This window comes from Sus scrofa, chromosome 18 (assembly GCF_000003025.6).
Source record: "Sus scrofa isolate TJ Tabasco breed Duroc chromosome 18, Sscrofa11.1, whole genome shotgun sequence".
Lineage (NCBI taxonomy): Eukaryota > Metazoa > Chordata > Mammalia > Artiodactyla > Suidae > Sus > Sus scrofa.
The window spans coordinates 14646433-14666967 of record NC_010460.4 but is presented as its reverse complement, the minus strand read 5'-3'; the positions used below and the strand labels follow the sequence as shown (position 1 = coordinate 14666967).

Here is a 20535-nt window from a genome sequence, read left to right as displayed (position 1 = left end):
TAGAGATTCTCACACTAGGTCAAGTCAGAAAGAGAAAGACAAATACCATATGATATCACTTATATCTGGAATCTAATATATGGCACAAATGAACCTATCTACAAAACAGATTTCTCAGTCTTAGATAACAGGCTTGTAGTTGCCAAGTGGGAGGGGAGAGGGAGTGGGATGGATGGGAGTTTGGGGTTGGTAGATGCAAACTATTACATTTAGAATGGATAGGCAATGAGGTCCTACTGTACAGCACAAAGAACTATATCCAATCTCTTGGGATAGAACATGATGGAAGATAATATGAGAAAAAGAATGTATATATGTATGACTGGATCACTTTGCTGCACAGCAAAAGTTGCCACCACACTGTAAATCAACTATACTTTAAAAATGCATTTTGAAAAAGCCCATCGGGGTAACAGATCTGAGCTTTGCCTCCTGTGTTCTCACTTGGCCACTTTGTAATAAAACCTTTTCTCTTTCTAGAAAAGACCATGACTTAGGTGTTTGGTGTTTCCATCACACAGAGGGCAACAAGCCCACTTGCCTGGTTACACTTCCTTTCAGCCAGCTTTGCCAGTGGATGTGGGTGTGGGCTGCTCTCCCAGCCCTGGGTTGGGGCTCTGGCCCACTCACCTGCATACCTCCTGTGGTCACTGTGACCCTACAGGTTGGGGAACCCAGAGCTTCCCTCTTAGATTTGATGTTTTCTCCCCAACCTCACCCTAGAAAACAGCGCACAGTTCTCCTCTGCTTTGAGACGTCCCCACTCAACTGGGTATCCACAGATATGCCCCCAAAATATCGACAATAATCATCTCTAAATGTGGGATTATGGGTGAGTTTCATTTGCTTACATAATCTCTTCTGCGTTCTCTAATGATCTTTTTATATTTTACAAAGAGCAGGATGTTAAAAAATGAAAGTTGTCGATGACTACTGAAACATCAGCAACTGTGGAGTGTGTTAGTCTACAAATGGTGTTGTAAAAACCTCTCAATTTTAAACCACATTTCACATGATAAAACAAATTTTCTTTGACCATGTAATCCTGATTCTGGAGAACAAGCCTAAAATTAATCAAGAAGTGTCCAAAGCTTTATTCACAGTGATTTTCCTGGAAATACTACTTATAATAGAAACAAACTAGAAATAACCTAAATGTCTAAGAATAGGGGGAATGATAGAGTACATTATAATATAGCCATAAACCAGAATCTTTTATAATCATTAAAAATGGTGCTTGACGTAAAAGCAATTTTAAAATTGGCACAACACTATAAATCAACCATACTTTAATAAAAAATATTTTAAGAAGAGTTTTTATAAATGTACAGAAAAATTTGTTTTGTGGCCCTAAGTTTAAAACTATATGTGTAACTCAACAGGACACTATGGGGCCTTTTTGGGAAAGACCCCTGTCCCCAGTGTGCTCTGCTTGCCTCTTCTCTGTAGAAAAACTTCAGCCAAAGAATACATTTTATCAGCTAAGTGAGAAAATGCAGAAAGAAATGAGACCAGTCAAACAAGAGAAGATAATAACAGCTTAGCCATGAAACAAAGTGTACAACCTTTAGATCCTCCTCAAAGGCTATAGTTAATATTCTGCGCCATGTCCTCTGAGCTGCTCTGCAGATACTGAAACCCCAAACAGATGGAAGAACTTAACTGTACGCTGCCTGCAAGCACAGAGACCCCAGACCAGTTGGAACCAGAAGGTTGATGATTTTTGACTCCCGATTATCTCACCACTAATCGGTCAGAGGAATATCCATGAGCTGATCACAGGCCCCGAAACCCTTTCATCATCACGTAGCTAGCTCCTTCTTCTTTTCCCTGTATTTTTTTCTGAGCAAAACCTGGGGAGTTGGGAGTTGGTTCTTTGACATAAATCCTCCTTCTCCCCAGGATTGACGGCTTTCTCAATAAAGCTATCTTTCCTTTTACTAACACTTTTCTCTCCGTATGGGATTCTTGAATGATAAGTATCTGAACTTAAGTTCAGTAATATCTGTGATGTATTATATATATATATGAAAATGCTGGAGGAAACAACACTCCTGTAATGGTCTCATGAGTGACAAGACTATAGGTGATTAATATTTCCTTACTTGTAATCTACATTTTCCAGTTTTACTATAGTGAGTATGTATCATTTCATTATAACAAAGTCTTTTTAAGGAAGTGAAAAGAATCATGAAATAAATATATGAAGAGTATCTGCATGTAAAGATCCTGTCCAGGTAGGTTAACAGATAAACATATACTTCCACAGTTTCCATGCCTTAAGGGGAAAAAATATATATAACTGTAGAGCAATTAGACAGGAACAAATAACAATGCATGCCCTTTTTATTTTCCATTTATTAAACTAGCCAAAGAAAACAAAAATTGATAAAAATCTCTTTTAAGTGTCACTTTCACAAAATAACTCATGCATTTTGTATCAGGGAGAACTTTGCACAAGGCTGCGGGGCTTGAAGTTCATTAACATGAATCGATTTTCCAAAAGGGTGGCAGGACCTCCCTGTTCATGCCAGGGCAGGAAAAGGCTGCCCGCCCCCAGCCTCCAGCTCCTCCCTCTGGAGCCAGGGTCAGCACCCTCAAATGGAGCAGATGCCATGTAATCTGCTCACTCAGGACGTCTCTGCATGCACCATGGCCACCTTCGTGGCACTCAGTACCAAAGCCATGATGCCCATCTTGGGCATGGGCGCTTGGAAGGAATGTATGCAAATATTTGGACTTTAGGCACCTTCTCCTGTCAGTAGGGAAAGGCTTGAGGCAAGGATTTGAGACGTAAATGTTGGGGCCTGAAGACAGGACCAAAGTTGCTTTGCTTTCTTAGGGCTGCTTCAGGCTGCCAAGCTCCAAGAAGGGCTTTTTCCAGTAATGGTGAGAACTTTGCGAGCAATCGTCAGTTTTAAGTAGTTGGGGGGCTTTAAAACACACTTGCTTTCCTGGTCACTTTCTCTCTCAGCAGCTTTTCCCCCTTTTTAAAATTTAAATTTTATTTTCTTTTTATTAGAGTACAGTTGATTTACAGTATTGTGTCAATTTCAGCTGTACAGCATAGTGACCCAGTCATATATACATACCCATTCTTTTTCTCATGTTATCTTCCATCATGTTCTGTCCCAAGAGATTGGATATAGTTCCTTGTGCTGTACAGAAGGACCTCATTGCTTATCTATTCTAAATGTTATAGTTTGTATCCACCAACCCCAAATTCCCTATTCATCCCACTTCTTCCCCCTCCCCCCTTAGCAACCACAAGTCTGTTCTCTATGTCTGTAAGTCTGTTTTGTGGACAGGTTCATTTGTGCCGTATTTTAGATTCTATATATAAGAGATATCATATAGGATTTGTCTTTCTCTTTCTGACTTGACTTAGTGTAAGAATCTTTAGTTGCATCTGTGTTGCTGCAAATGCCTTTTTTTTAATGGTTGAATTGTATACATGTACCACATCTTCTTAATCCATTCATCTGTGGATAGACATTTAGGTTGTTTCCATGTCTTGGCTATTGCAAATAGTGTTGCAATGAACATAGGGGTGCATGTATCTTTTTGAATTGTAGTTTTGTCTGGATATATGCCCAGGAATGGGATTGCTGGATCATATGGTAGTTCTATATTTTGTTTTCTGAGGAACCTATTTTCCATAGTGGGTTGTATCAGTTTACATTCCCACCAACAGTGTGGGAGGGTTCCCTTTTCTCCACACCCTCTCCAGCATTTGTTATTTGTAGACTTGTTAATAGTGGCCATTCTGACTGGTGTAGGGTGGTACCTCATTGTAGTTTTGATTTGAATTTTTCTAATAATTAGTGATGTTGAGCATTTTCTCATGTGCCTAATGGCCATCCATGTGCCTTCTTTGGAGAAATGTCTTTTTAGGTCTTCTGCCAATTTTTTCAATTGAGCTGTTTGTTTTGTTGTTGTTGTTTGTTTGTTTTTGTTTTGTTTTTTTTTTCACCACTGTAAAATTTACTTGAGGGGAACTTAGTTGAAAGCACTGCTGCAATTTACACATTTGTCTGGCTCAGAGAGGGTGCCTTCTTGGGCACTAAGCAGGGTCAGGACCACAGCATCCCAGCCAACAAATTCACATCCAGCAATAGACCTAGTCCAGCTCAGGTTCAGTCTCTAGCCCAGGAACTTCCAGATGTTGGTCAAAACAAGAGTGAGGAAACTTCTACATAGTCGCTAATTATCTTACTAATAATTACAAAGGTTAAGATGTTATAAAACTCCACAGGGCAGAAAACCTGGCAGGCACCACTCTTAAGGATTAGTCACACCAATGATGGAACAGATACACCCTAAAAACTGGTCTATAGTCTTAAAAAATGCTAAGATTAGAACTGAGGCTAGGATAATTGACAGAGACACCAAAGCCCTCACCATCCTCAGGGCTTAGGTGCACCTGGCCTTGTTTTCCACAAAAGCAATGTATGGTACAGCATGGATTATTATCTTATTGTATACCTTATAATAAAAAGCCTAAACACACACATTCCCCCCATCACCATTAAGGAGGGGGGTTCACATCTTAATGTAGATCGGGCCATCTTCTAAAAGAGGCTGCATTACTTTCCTTAAACCCTTAAAATGCTTCTCTCCCCTTAAATATTTATATCCCAACTATAAAAATGGAGTTGCAAAGGGTGTATATAAAGATAGGAGATTTTTCTTGCATTTGCTATAGTATAAAAAACTTAAGGTGACTAAAGAACCATGAGAATAAGAAGGGGTGGGATGTCTGTTACCTCTAACAACAGCTGAATCATGTTATAATTGGCACCTGCCCTAAAAAAACAACTGGTTTGTAGGGACACAAGCACATGAAACAGTGAGACTACATGTGCCAAGAAACTACTCAGACTTGTCTCCAAAAGGCAAGTGATTCCCATGATCTTTCTTAACTACTAGAGACAAATTAGAGGAGAACCCAGTATTTAGATTCTACCCACTGTGAGGTATTAAGTGCATAAGGAAAACATGAGTTACATCCAAGTACATGCAAATAGAAATACTTTTAAACCAACATGGCTAAATGTTAAGATTTTTAGAAATCAAAAATTATTCACGTATTTTTAAACTGAAGTCAAAGGTAATAAATGTTCCGTGGTAATGATTCGAGTGCAAGTGATGCTGGCTCTCTTTACATTCAAGCCTTTTGTTCAGTTGTTCTTGAACAAGTCAATGCAGCTCTGCAGAAGGGAGGCATTGTTCCTGGCATGCTTTATTTGCAGTTCTGACATTTCGATTAGATTCTTTCTAAATGCCGCCACTCTCTATCATGTGAAATTGATCAGCTCTTCTTTTGCAGATTCAGAAAGCTGTTCCAATTTCTGGCAGCATTCTTGCTGGTGTGCCTCAGCCAACTGGATGTCTCTGCTTTTTAACCGGGCCTTATCCAATGCTTTGTTTGAATTCCCACAGTCAATGAGGGCTTTGGTGCGTCTGTATAAGAGATCTTAGCGGCCTCAATGTCGAGCATGTAGTACCGGAGAAGCTCTGGCAGCTTCAAGTCTTCATCCGAGGAGACCCGACTCTCTACTTTCCTAAGTTTTTCAAATAGCTTAGCAACCTTCAATAGGTACTTTTTGATGACCATGGGCTCTTCTGAAGCGAGACTATGCAGGCAAGCTGCAGTGTGGACGTAGTTGTCAACAACATTTTTATGAGATCTGGTCATTCTGTCAGCCTTTGCACATGAATCCTTGATCTTATTATAGCAGTTAATGAGGAAATTCTTCTCTTGCTCAAAGAAATCATCTACCTCCTTAACTCCTGAAAAAAAGGATTTCATCAGCACTTTTCACCACACTTTTGAAAAAGCCAGTGAACATCTCTTTGGTATTTTTTCCTCCTAACACTTCGATCTTGGTCATATTCCAGGAAAAAATGAAAGTTTCGATCTTTACTGAGAACAGGATGAGAGGAGAGCCGCTGAAGAAAGACCTCATGAGAGGACAGAGTCTTCTTAAAGACAGCAAGATACTCAGCTTCCAGCTCTTGCTTCATCTTGGCAAATTCTTCTTTGGTCATTGACCCTTCACCGTCTCCCAGTTTTGGCATCTTTTCTCGAGGCCCATCAAAGTCAGGCTTCGTAGGTGCAGGTGGAATAATAAGCCCAGCATAGTCTGTAGTTTCAATAAGAGTGTCATGTAGCCACACAAAGTCTTCATGTTGCCTCGTAACAGAAAACTCTGGACTCTGAAACGTGGGCAGCGTGGTCTTGGTGTGTACTGTAAATTTGATTTTATCTCTCTCACTGAGTGCATCAGGTATGTCGATCTGAAGTGAAGGATCAACATTCAGGTCCACTGATACAGATCGTAGCTTGCTGAGGTCCTTCTCCTGCTGCTACAGCAACTCGGGAACCGCGGCCATGGCGACGAAGGCCTTGAGCGGGGCCGCCTGGCTGTGCGAGGAAAGAAGAGGCTGAGCCGCCGCCGCCGCCGAGCCTCTTAGAGGCGGCCGCGGCCCCGCCTCCCTGCCTGACGGCGGCGGCGGGAGGCTTCGGGACTCCTTTGTTTTATTGTTTTTAAGTTGTATGTGTTGATTATGTATTTTGGAGATTAGGCCTTTGTCAGTTGCATCTTCTGCAAAGATTTTCTCCCATTCTGTGTGTTGACTTACTTTTTAAAAACTATATAATCATCTCAATAGTTGCAGAAAAAGCTTTTGACAAAAGTCAACACGTATTTCTGATAAAAAAAACTTTCCAGAAAGTGGGCACAGAGGGAAGCTACCTCAACATAATAAAAGCCATATATGACAAAATCATGGCTAACATCATTTTCAGTGTTGGAAAACTGAAAGCATTTCTGTTAAGATCAGGAACAAGACAATGATGTCTACTTTCACCACTGTTAAATTCAACATAGTTTGGAAGCCCTGGCCATGGCAATCAGAGAAGAAAAATAAATAAAAGGAATGTGAATTGGAAAAGAAGTAAAACGATTACTGTTTGTAGACGACATGAAACTATACACAGAAAATCCTAAAGACACTACCAGAAAACTGTTATACTACATCAATGAATTTGGTGAAGTTGCAGGAGAAAAAATTAATACATAGAAATTGATTACATTTCTATATACTAATAATGAAAGATCAGAAAGAGAAATTAGGGAAACCATCCCATTTACCATCACATCAAAAAGAATAAAATACCTGGCAATAAACCTATCTAAAGAGACAAATGACCTGTACTCTGAAAACTAAGATGCTGATGAAAGAAATCAAAGATGACAAAACCAATGAAAAGATACACCATGCTTTCATATTGAAAGAATCAATATTGTCAAATAAAAAGAAAAATAAACAAATGGGACCTACTCAAACTTCAAAGTTTCTGTACAGCAAAGGAACCCTAAACACAAAAAGACAACCCAAAGAATGGGAGAAAATCTTTGCAAGTGAATCCACAGACAAGGGATTCATCTCCAAAATTTATAAACACCTTCTGCAGCTCCATACCAAAAAAACAAACAACCCCATCCAAAAATGGGCAGAAGATCTAAACAGACAGTTCTCCAAAGAAGACATACAGATGGCCAAAAAACACATGAAAAGATGTTCAACATCACTCTTGATTAGAGAAATGCAAATCAAAACCACTATGAGGTACCACCTTACACCAGCCAGAATGGCCAGCATCCAAAAGTCTACAAACAATAAGTGTTGGAGAGGGTGTGGAGAAAAAGGAACCCTATTACACTGTTGGTGGGACTGTAAATTGGTGCAACCACTGTGGAAAGCAGTATGGAGATGCCTCAGAAAACTAAACATAGAACTACCATTTGATCCAGCAATCCCACTCCTGGGTATCTATCCAGAGAAAACCATGACTTGCAAAGACGCATGTACTCCGATGTTCATTGCAGCACTATTTACAAGAGCCAAGACATGGACAAACCTAAATGTCCATCATCAGAGGAGTGGATCAAGAAGATGTGGTACATATACACAATGGAATATTACTCAGCCATCAAAAAGAACGAAATGCCAGCATTTTTAGCAAAATGGATGGACCTAGAAACTATCATGCTAAGTGAAGTCAGCCATACAATGAGACACCAACATCAAATGCTTTCACTGACAAATTCAATACAATCCTTATCAAATTACCTATGACATTCTTCACAGAACTAGAACAAATTATTTTAAAATTTGTATGGAAACACCAAAGACCCTGAACAGCCAAAACAATATTGAAAAAGAAAAATGGAACTGGAGAAATCAGATCCCTGACTTCAGACTGTACTACAAAGTTACAGTCATCAAAATAGTATGGTACTAGCATAAAAACAGAAATACAGATCAATGGAAGAGGATAGAAAGGCTAGAAATAAACCCATGCACCTATGGTCAATTAATCTATGACAAAGGAGGAAAGAACATACAATGGAGGAAAGACAGTCTCTTCAATAAGTAGTGCTGGGAATACTGGAGAGCTACATGTAAAAGAATGAAATTAGAACCTTCTCTAACACCATACACAAAAGTAAACTCAAAATGGATTAAAGACCTAAATGTAAGACCAGATATCATTAAACTCCTAGAGGGAAACATAAGCAGGCTTCCCTTAGACATATATCACAGCAACATCTTGTTTGATCCACCTCCTAGAATAATGACAATAAAAATAAAAATAAACCAATGGGGCCTAATTAAATTAAAAAACTTTTGCACAGCACAGGGAGCCATTAAAAAATGAAAAGACAACCCACAGAATGGAAGAACATCTTTGCAAACTATGCAACTCACAAGGGCCTAATTTCCCCTCTTAACTCCTCATGGCTCTAGGACACTTAGAGCTGTGGGTTGGCTGCTGCCTAGGTGGTTGAGAGGAGGGGCTGGGAGGGTGCTAGGCCGTGGCATTCCATGCTGTTCACTGTGGGACCTGCCCTAGGAGCATCACTATTGTCTGGGAGAGCACTGAAAATCAGAAGCTCACAGAGTTCCCCTTGTGGCTCAGGGGAAACAAACCTGACTAGTACGCATAATGATGCAGGTTTAATCCCTGGCCTTATTCAGGGGGTTAAGGATCTGGCACTACTCTGAGCTGTGGTGTAGGCTGCAGACTCCGCTAGGCTCAGATTCTGTGTTGCTGTAGCTGTGGCGTAAGCCAGCAGCTGTAGTTCCAATTTGACCCCTAGCCTGGGAACTTCCATATGCTGCACCAGTGGCCCTAAAAAAAAAAAAAAATTCAGGAGCTCAGACCCTACTCAGCTTACTAAGTTGTAATCTGCCCTTTAACAAGACCCTGAAGATCTTGGGCCACATCAGAGTCTGAGAAGCCTGTGACCACACAGATGGTCATCCCAGGGAGAAGGAGGCCCAGGCTGGGCGTAGGGAGCTCAGGTTCCCAAGTGTTGATAAAGAGCTGGCAAAACCCAGTGCTCAGGGAAGCAGATTCTGGAGCCTCTCTTAGGATAAGTTTAAAATCTTTCCCATCCCTTTCTAACCGCCTTAGGGTAAGTTTAAAATCTTTCCCATCCCTTTCTAACCGCCTTCTCTTTCATTTCCCCCAGCGACAGCACCATCCTACCTAGTTCCCAGGAGCCCTCTTTACTTCCCTTCCTCTCCCTTCCCTCTCTGTTGATCCTTTCTCCTCTGGCTCTGGCCTTCTCTGTGCCTGGCTTTCCCGACTCCTCTCCAAGCTTAGTGGTAGGATCCCTCCTAGTCCCAGGACTGGGTCATTCTCGGGAAGCACTCAGGTGATCTGGGTGAGAAGGTCAATTCCAGCTTGACTCCTCCCAGCTTCTCTTGCTTAAACAAGGCTGCTCTTCTCCAGCTTGGAGCTTGGACTTTAATGCAGATGTGACAGATAATCGCTTTTAGATCTCCGGTGAATCTGCTCATCCTGTACAAATTCACCCTAAGAATTATTTTCAGAATTTCAAAATCAGATATAAGGATTATGAAGGGACCCATTCTAAAGGTGTAGGGACGATGTAATTTTAAAGGTTTATGTATTTACCAGTGAAGGTAAAGGAGGGAGTAGTGACGGGGGCAGGGTCCAGGCTTGCTTCTGAATGTACTTACTATTTCACCATGATAGAAGCGGTCTGAAAAAGAACTTATGAAAGACCAGTATTAAGTGCTTTTGGGGGTCATTGTCTGGCTTGGCTAGGTTAGACAGAATGTGGTATTTTTAGTGCCCTTCTATCTTTTTGCCTTGTGGGGGATTTACTCCATTCTTACAAGGTTTTCTATTTCTCCTTTCTTTTTCTGAAACAATAATTATATAATATCTTGCATCCACTGACTCTTAGGTATGTGCCCGGTGCTGTACTAAAAATCTGACATTCATGATGGCACTTAACGCAATGACCTCATGAGGCAGGTGTTATTGTTATTATTCTGATTTTGCAAACAAGGTTTAGAGAAATTAAGTAATCTGCTCAGGCCACACACCTAGTATGTGATGAGCCTGGATTTATGACCACTTTCTCTGAAAACTCCTTTGGATGACTTCCAAATCCAGTTTCCAGCCTGGTCATTAGAAAGCGTTTGCAGTCTCTTCCACATACCCGGAGACATTTCAGGGCTGGAGGGTTAACCTGGATTGGAAAGGAATGGGCTTTGAACTAGGACAGGACACAAGGCTATACAGTTAACTCACTTTCCTTCCTTCTCTTTTGAAAAGTTTCCCAAAGTATGCTTTTTTCCCCCCAGGTATTCCCTGGAAAAGGGGACCTCAGGGAAAACCCTGGTTTGGAGAAGCTGGGCTGTGTATGAGAGCCTCTTGAAGGTTCTGGGGACAAGAGTCTATGGTGGGCTTGTCCATTTCCTTTCAGTCTGTCCCAGACAAAATCTGAGAGGCTGTGAAGGTGGCCATTGATGGGGGATATTGCCACTTGGACTGCGCCTATGTGTACCAGAACGAGCACGAGGTAGGAGATGCCATCCAGGATAAGATCTGAGAGAAGGCTGTGAAGCAGGAGGACTGCTTCATCGTTAGCAGGGTACCGAGGGCTCATCTGGCAGGAGGACTGCACTTCAAGGCTGGCGGAAGTATTGGATTTGGTCAGCATCCAGAATTCTGCCAGCCTTTCCTCTAAGTACTCGGCGCATTTCCCCCAGCCATCTTCATCACTGTCTTTATAATATAACTGGACACGAAGTCCACCCTCTAGCCCAGGACTGGTGAGCAGAGATGCTGCTGCCTCCCTACCCTCGTGGGGATGCGCCATGGATGGCTGGGCCCTTAGCCTCTCTGCTCCCATCAGTGGGCTGCATTGGCTCCGTGGCAGTAGAAGCTAAGGATGCAGTCAGAAGCTAAGGATGCAGTCAGAAATGGTTCCTGAAGCCCCACCTTTCAGCACTGCGGTTTCAGTGGTGGCCCAGAGGTTCTCATCCTATGGGTGTTTTGGAAACTGGTGGGAGTGTCTTTTACTGGGACATGAATTTCATTTTAGTTTAGTAAAGGGCAAGTTACAAAATGTTATAAAGGGCGGAGGGGTTGAGTGAGAGAGGGCTGAGAATTGCTGGATCTGTATCATACCAATTTGAAAAAAGGCACTAGCTACAGGTTCTTGGAAAGTGCATGCATCTACACTGTACACGGACCCCACTGTACACAGTGGTTGAGTCTGAATAAACTCCTTAGAGTCATCCCTTGGGGCCCGTAGGCTTGGAGAGGCGGCAGTGCAGAGAAAGGACCATCTGCTCCCAAAGGCTTAAGAATGCTTGAAACTTAAGCTGGACAATTCCTGCCCTCACAGAGCTAACAGCTGAGGAAGGGAAGAGTAAACCAACACTGAATCTGTATCCAAACATGTTACGAAATAGAAGAGATACATAGAACACCAGGAAAGTTGAAAAAACAGCTTGCCTTCAGCACTTAGGGGATATCATTGACTTCCTGAGCGCCCTGGTGATCTTTCATCTCTGGATCATGTATCTTAACCAGCTGTGCTCTGAAGGGCCTGCCCCTGGGTTAGATCAAGGTGTAGGTCCCAACGCCGGGAAAGTCAGGAAGATGAGGCCCTTTTTTTCCTGCAATGCTGACATCTCCCGGCTGTGCCCTCTTCGGTTGTGGCCCACCTTCTCTGAGAAACATCTCGTGAAGGAGGCCTGTCGGAAGACCCTCAGGGATCTGACATTGGACTATCTGGACGTCTGCCTTATTCACTGGCACAGGGATGACAGGTTGAAGCTACTGCCCACGCCAGTCTTGAGTTCCGAGTGTGTGCTGGAAAACAGCAGCTGTGCCAGGGCTGGGGGCTGGGACCCTGGGTGGCTGAGGCAAGAGGTCTTGCACTTCCAGACCTCACGGAAAGGCTGTCAGGAGGAAACAGGGGAGCAGGAAGGTGCTGTCCTGAAAAGGAGGCCAAGTCCATGTGCTGCTGCCGAGTCACTGCATGCCTCGGTTTTCTCTGTTTCGCCTGAGACCACCGTGATTTCTGGCAGTCCAGGAAAGCTGCAACTGCCATTACCTTGTTCCTGATTCCACTGCAAGGGCCCTCTTCCCAGGGAAGCTCTTACAGGATGATATTTCTGTCCAGCCCTCTTGTTAACCAAAGCACACCCTGGGAACACCGTTTTGAAGAAGAGCCCAAGGATGGTCAAGCTGAAAGGCAGCCGGTCCTCCCTGAAGAAGCAGAAGTCCTTGCTGGGAGTTCTCTGCTCCTGCCTGCACCTCGGAGGCTGAGGACTGTGGATTCCCAGCTCTCTCACCTCATGAAATTCAAGTGTGTCCCCAAGTGTTGACGAGGTCCGGGTATGGGAAGTGCGTGCTCACGGCGATCATGATGGCTTCTGGAATGGGTTCAGAATAGATTTTAAAATCGATCCGGCAGTTTCTAAAATATAAGAATTTGTGTTTTACATTACGCCAGTAGATTGATTTAAAGATGTTATTTAAACCCACATTGTTGAAGTTTATTCTCTGGAGCTTGAAGAAATGGTATGCAGATGCGGGTGTTTAGCCCGAGTTAGGATCCTGAAACCTCATTTGACAGAACCAAGTATTCAGCAGACGCACACTGCACTGAGCTTTTTGTTCTGCATTTACAGCCTAGAAAGGACTTTTATCCCCAAGATGACAAAGGCAATATCATTCTCAGTAAAGTAACATTCTTGGATGCCTGGGAGGTAGGTTCCATCCTGTTCTTCAGGTGCTGGGAGTGAACACTTGCCTTTAGTCCCCTACAAGGGTCTACGCTGGCACGAAGGAGCCCAGGCGCTCAACGCTGTTTAATTTCCTTGTCATTCTCTAATTCCTTGAACTCCTTCCTAATCACCTTTGACGTTTAGGGTCCATCTGACACTATGTACATTTTCAAAGGCTAAGACTGAGTCCTCAAAAGAGACTGGAAATACAGTGCCCCTCAATGTGGAGGATACTCGTGCCATTCTCATACCAGGGGGAGGGAGCTGGAACAGATTTTGCCCTGGGTGTGCATGTATTAATTAGCTAAGGAACCTGGTTAGGGTTATTTAACACCTCCAAACCTCAGTTTCTTCTGCCTGTTAAAAGAAACTTTCTAATAGATACTAATAATATCTATCTTTTCGGATGTGGTAATTTAAGTGTTAAGAGAGCTGATGTGTATGGAGAGCTTATTTAATTACCCAGCCCTACGAGGCAGGGACTCCCACTGGCAAATCAGCAAAGAGAACACTGAGATGCAGAGAGACTGGTGACTTTTTCAGGTCACCCAGTGCTGTGAGGCAGAGCAGGGCCTCTTTGTCTCAGAAATCCATCCACCAAAGACCCTTGACATGGTGGCTGGCACACAGCAAATATACACTTTCACACATCAGGGGATAGGAGTGCCCTGCTTCTGAGATCAAATAATGACCTGTTCCACATAATTCATACTGAAAATTGAATTAAAGAATGAAAGTCTTTCTCTCTAATCATTTTTTTCTGAACCCACTGTTTCCTCTTGTTAAGCTAGGACAGAACAAAGCGAATGAAAAAATTGCAAATGAATAGTGATAAAAACTCCAAGAGTTCATTGTGTTATTTTGCCGGCTTTCCATGTGGGGGCACGTGTAATTTTGAGTTTGTATTGTGTTTTACAGGTTAAGGATGTATTAACCAGAACCTTTCTGAAGATCTTAAAGTGGCTAGAATTAAACATAACTTCTGTGAATTGTTTGTCTGGACGTATTTATTTGTAAACACAGCATTCTTGTGGTTTTGGACTTTAACAACTAAGAGTAAGAAATTTAGACAGCAAAACTGACTTGATAACGGAGGGGAAGGTAATGAGACAGAGAAACAATCATTTCATGCTGGCAAGGTAAACAGTCCTGTACCTGTATCTGAAGGGAACTGTCTTTGGCAAATAAATCATTACATTTGCCTTCTAGCAGCAGAAAGAAAACTCTAGATTTCTGTGGGGGTTTTTTTTTTTTTTTGGTCTTTTTGCCTTTTCTAGGGCCGCTCCTGTGGCATATGGAGGTTCCCAGGCTAGGGGTCGAATTGGAGCTGTAGCTGCCAGCCTACACCAGAGCCACAGCAACGCGGGATCCGAGCCACGGCTGCGACCTACACCACAGCTCACGGCCACGCCGGATCCTTAACCCACTGAGCAAGGCCATGGATCGAACCTTCAACCTCATGGTTCCTAGTCAGATTAGTTAACCACTGCACCACGACGGGAACTGCTGTGGGTGAACTTTTAAGACTATTATGAAGCTCCCTGGGTTGTATACAAAACAAAAAACTAAAAGACATATGATAAAGATCTTCAGGATTTCCATTCGATTTCCTCAACAAGGATATGTCATTTGCACTCAGGTTCCATAAGTCAAAATTGACAGTAATAAAAGAGCAATGACTTATGTAATTAAGAGTCATACTAATGGACTAGATAATTAACAATGACCTACTTACTGTATAGCACAGGGAGGTCTGCTCAATGTCCTGAAATAACTTACCTGGGAATAAGAGAGTAGATATATGTATATGGACAGCTGATTCGCTCTGCTGTAACCTGAAGCTAATGCAACATTGTAAGTCAACTATACCCCAATACATTTTTAAAAAAAACAGTCATACCAAATGATAACCTATTGGCAACATCATATCCATGGGCAAGAGATTATAGGTAGAAATAAATCAAATACTCTTGGCAAAATCTTATGAAGGCATCAATTTGTCACACGTTCTGCCATCTTGATTATATAATTAAATATAAATCCACGGTAAATGTGACAGAACATTCCTGTTGTACAAGCCAGGTGCTGGTTGAGCCCACAGACTCGAAGGTGGGTTCAAACTACAAATTGAAAAAAATGACATTTTTTCTTAGATCTGCATATTCTTTTTTACCTTAATGCCCGCACGAGTTATTATCCAAGTACCTAGTCTTAAATACTTGTTTGATACTGTCACTCAAATAACTGTATTAAGCCTGGACCTTCAAGAAAATATTTTACTTTCTTTTTGCTACTGACAAAATTGTAGCCATAAAAAGAAACATGAATTCTGATACTTAACCATTAAAAAAAAAAGTCAACATATTTATTTTCCTATAATGAACCACCTTCTCTGAGAGAAATATTTCAGGATGATGATCTAATGAACAACATAATGGCTTTAACTCAATGAATGTTTTATTCCTGAGAATGAAAATTGTGGTAAGAGCTACAACTTAGCCTAAGATTTCAATACACTCAGCTTTTGCATTAAATCTGACAAGAGGACTCAGTCATATATATTTCCCTGGTAAAACATGACCTTTTAAATATCTTGGGAATTGTTCTTCGTGGGATGTGGAGACTTGGTTGTCCCACAAGTGTTTCTGCCGCTCTGATGGCATTCACTGTGGCAACCACGTCCTTGTTCTATTCAAAAAGTGCCCTGGTTTTCACAAGGCTGTGATTTGAGAGTGGATCTGGGTCTTTTTTATAATGATTTTTATTTTTTCCATTATAGTTGACTTAACAGTGTTCTGTCAACATTTACTGCACAGCAGAGTGACCCTTTTCCAGGTCTCTGACTTTAAACGGAACAATGAGGACATGGCGACCATGCTCAGCTTCAACAGAAACTGGACGAGCTGCTCCTTCCATCCACAAGTGGCGCCGGCCGAGTTAGGTACGAAGATGGTTGGGAGTTTCTCTAAACCGGTGGAAGGTCAGCTGGAAGGAATGGGAGACAGCTGGGACTACTCTTATCTTTAAATATTATTTTCTGATGGTTTTGAAAATCAAAATTGGAATACCTGGAATCATTTCGAGGAAAGACACATCCCCAATTGCTGCCTAGTCTGAATTGGATGTAGCGCTAGAATTTTAAGAGAGGACTTGTCACTAGGTAGAAGGCAGCACCATCCATCGACCCAGTCACTCAGTATTTATTTAGCATCTGCTGTGTGCCAGGCACTTTTTGGGTGGACGTTGGACAAAGTTCCTGCCTTCAAGGTTTATATTCTAGTGGGGGAGTACAAAAATAAACCAAAAAAATTAATATGCCATCAATTAAGAGTGAATCCTGGCATTCCTGTTGTGGCTCAGAGAGTTAAGAACCTCACATAGTGTCCGTGAAGATGCAGGTTCGATCCCGGGCCTTGCTCAGTGGGTTAAGGATCTGGTGTCCACAAGCTGTGGTGTAGGTTCCCGATGAGGCTTGGATCCGTCATTGCTGTGGCTGTGGTGTAGGCCTCAGCTGCAGCTCTGATTTGACCCCTAGCCTGGGAACTTCCATATGTCACAGGTGCAGCTATAAAAAGAAAAAGAAAAAGAAAAAAAGAATCCTACAACTGACAAAGAAAATAAATTGTAGGAAGGCATTGTCTCCCCTTCTCTATTCTATTCCATTCCATTCCCTATTTGTCTCTATTGAGGGAACAGACATAAATTATTTCAGATAGTTATCAGTGCTATACAGAAAAGGAAAGTAGGGTAAGGGGCTAGAAAGTGATGGGTGGGTGGGTGATTGATCTCTTAAATCGGGTGAGTCAGAGGAAGCTTTGCTGATAAGGTTGAGCTGAAACCTGAAGGAAGTAAGGGATAAGCCTTGTGGATATCTGGGGAAAGGCATTCTAAGCAGTGAGCACAGCAAGTGCAAAGGCCCTGAGGTGGAAATGTGTTTAGCACTGGAGTAAGGAGGCCAGTGGGGCTGTAGCAGAGTGGGTGAGGGGATGTGTGAGAGGAGGTGAGGTCAGAGGTGTCAGGGGCCCAGAGCAGGCTGAGGGATGTAGACTGTGAGGAGAGTTTTTGGTTTGGGCTCTGAGCGAGCTGAGAAGCCACTGGAGGATTTTGAGTAGAGGAGTAGCAAGATAGGGCGTATGTTTGAAAAGAGCCACACTGACTTCTGGACTGAAGGAATACAGGGGACTATTGTAATGATTCAGGGGGAAGACGACAGTGGCTGGGCCTGGTGGCGGTAGTGGGGAGGTGAGGAATGATCTGATTCTAGATATATTGGGAAAGCAGAGCCCAGTGGATTTGCTAACCAGTTAGGAGTCAAAGAGGGCTCCAAGCCTTTGTTTTGTTTTGGTTTTGCCTGAGCCACACAAGATGGAATTGCCACTGGGGGGAAGAAATCAGGAGTTTCTCTTGGGATATCTTTGCAATTCAAGGTCTAAGAGGGGAAGTCAAATAGACAGTTGGATTTATCAGTGTGGAGGTGAGAGGAGCGTCTGGGCTGCAGCTAAATTACCTGGGTGTCGGCAGCACCGGGGGGTATCTGAGGCCACACGATTGGATAAGCAGGTTTCTAGGAAGCGAGTTTCCAAAATAGAGACGATAGACAATATCTTCCTAGAGTTTACTTTTCTTGTCAGTCATAGGATTCATTCTTCATCAAAAGCCTCTTAAAGGAGGTGCGACTAACTTCACCTTAAATTACTTAAACATTTTATAAGAATCTGAGAGAAGTTTTTCACTCTCGTCAAGTGATGGTTCTAAATGATCTATTGATCATCCATCAATACTTTCTGATTAATGTATCTCACTAAATATATCAAAGATATTTGTCTTTGGGAAGGTGGTTTATGTCATTTATTACTGCCGGGTCCCCAGTTTAGTGACGATTTATATCTCTTTCACGGCTTTTAAAGCCAAAATGGGAATTTCCTAGTGGTCTAGGGGTTAAGGATCCAGCGTTGTCACTGCTGCGGCTTGGGTCACTGCTGTGACAAGGGTTCAGTCCCTAGCCTTCTGCATGCCTTAGGCACAACCAAAACAAAACAAAATGCCAAAATGGTTTCTCACTTTTTAAAAAGTGTTTCAATACCTCACGGCTTGCTCCCATGTCATGATATTATGTATCCATCCCGCCCACCCCTAGTATCATATAGGGGCCATTGCTTACAATTGCTCACTTTTGTTGAAGAACAACAAAGCAGCAGCTCTTAGGATGAAAAGGAATGTCAAATGTTACAATGAGATCTTCCAGGAGAGGAAACTGCTTCTCCTCGGAGCATCATTCCCAATAGAGGCAACAGAGGGGTGTGCTCCGGGAAGAATCTACCTCCTTCAGACGCCACCTCCAACACTTATTAGCCTTGGCACCTTGGGTAAATTTCCTGATTCCCAAGTTGATTTCTTTATCTGCAAAACTGGGATGAGGATATTAATTACAGCTAACATCTCTTGAGGGTTAGCTTAGAATATGCCAGGCTTCCTAAGCCCTTTGTGGATATTATTAACTCAATACTCACAACAACCTTGCAGGGTTGTGAGAATGAATGGAGATTTAACCAGGCACTGTGCTCGGCACCAGGCTTCCTGTGAGCTATGGTCACAAAGTTTATTCTGGTACCTGGGTCACCTGCCTGCCCTCCTTCCCAGCACACCCTTCAGATCAGTTTGACGGAAGATGGAGAAAGGCTTGGGTTCTTAAAGAACCCAAGGGGACAGGAGGCTGAGAGCGGAAAGGCCATAGAAAACCCTGAAGAAGAATGCCTTTTAACCCAGAGTTTAATGGTAACATATTCTTCGTGCTTGTTGCTCTTCAGGCTGATTAACCAGGAGGGGTATCCCTTCCATGCAGAATATTGAAGCTGAATCTCCTGATAAGATGACACTGCACATGCACTCTTTGCACTTTCCTGAAGTATAATTCTCTCCCCCAGATTCCCATTTTAGCCAAGCTTGTCTGAAATCACACTGAGTCTGCCCTGCTATGGCCCAGAACCTGGACTGTGGTGTATCTAGATTGGTCTGTTCCACCAGGAGCAGATTATCACAGGGAGATAGGACTCTGATCAGCCAGTTATAGCTTTTTTTTTTTTTTTCTTCACTCCTTGGGTCTGATCACAGGGACTCAGCTAACCCCGAGGATAGGAAGATTTAAAAGAAAAAAAAGAATAAGTAAAATAACGAATGCGTAGTGAGAGGTCACTATGCACTAGCACTAGTCGAAGGGCTTTGCGTGTGTTCCTTGCTGAAGCCCGCAACCACCCCTTGGAGGTAGCTTCTTTTTTTTTTTTTTTTTTTTTTTTGTCTTTTGTTGTTGTTATTTCTTGGGCCGCTCCCGCGGCATATGGAGGTTCCCAGGCTAGGGGTTGAATTGGAGCTGTAGCCACCGGCCTACGCCAGAGCCACAGCAACGCGGGATCCAAGCCGCGTCTGCAACCTACACCACAGCTCACGGCAACGCCGGATCGTTAACCCACTGAGCAAGGGCAGGGACCGAACCCGCAACCTCATGGTTCCTAGTTGGATTCGTTAACCACTGCGCCACGACGGGAACGGAGGTAGCTTCTCTTACTCACACTTCACAGAAGGGGAAACGCAGGGATGGGGAGGCCAAGGGACTTGCTCAAGGCCACCCAGGTTGTAAGGGGCTGAACCACACTCACGGGCTCTGGGAGATCTCACTGTGACTGATCCCCTCCCTCCCATAAGCCTCCAGGCGAAAGCACCAACTCCAGGGGTGGCAATGCCTATAGGACCCACCGAGGTGGCCCTGCTCCTCAATGGAGAGGCTGGCATATCCCACAAGTGGGGTAGGAAAGGGAGGCGAGTCTGAACGAGGGAAATGTTTACTGTTGCCATTATTTGGGAACATTTCTCATTTTCCTATGATAATTTTTCTTATGAAATACTCCAATTAGATAGACATGTACAGAGAAAAAAATAATGCACATCTGACTACCCACCTTACAAATTTAACAGATGTCACACGTTTCGCCATATCGACTTCGAACCTCTTTTTAAAAATTATTCATGAAGTGAATGGTTACCACATAGGTGACGGCTGCTCCGTACCCCTCCCATCCCCACCTCCTGACTCCCTCCCCAGAGGTAATGTCTATGCTGCGGTTGGTGAGGTGCCTCCTTCCTCCGTGGGTCATTTGCCTGCTTGCTTCCCACCCTTAGCCTTTCCTGTTCTGCACAGTGGGGGTCTTTTTTTTTTTTTGGCTGCACCCACAGCATGCAAAAGTTCCCAGACTAGGGATAGAACCTGCACCACAGCAGTTACCCAGAAACACATTAGTGATAACTCTGGATCCTTAACCCACTGAGCCACCAGGGAACTCCTGGTAGAGGATCTTCAAACTTCATTTCCCAGGCTTCCTAGAGAGATGGCCTCCAGCTAGGTTTGGTCAG

General features: G+C 43.0%; 1 protein-coding gene and 1 pseudogene across 2 annotated transcripts in view; both read right to left on the bottom strand.

Annotated features, from left to right (window-relative positions):
* Positions 1–20535, bottom strand: part of AKR1B1 (aldo-keto reductase family 1 member B) — a 158801-nt gene that overhangs the window by 85349 nt on the left and 52917 nt on the right. The window lies entirely within an intron of this gene.
* Positions 5083–6411, bottom strand: LOC100524410 (annotated as a pseudogene).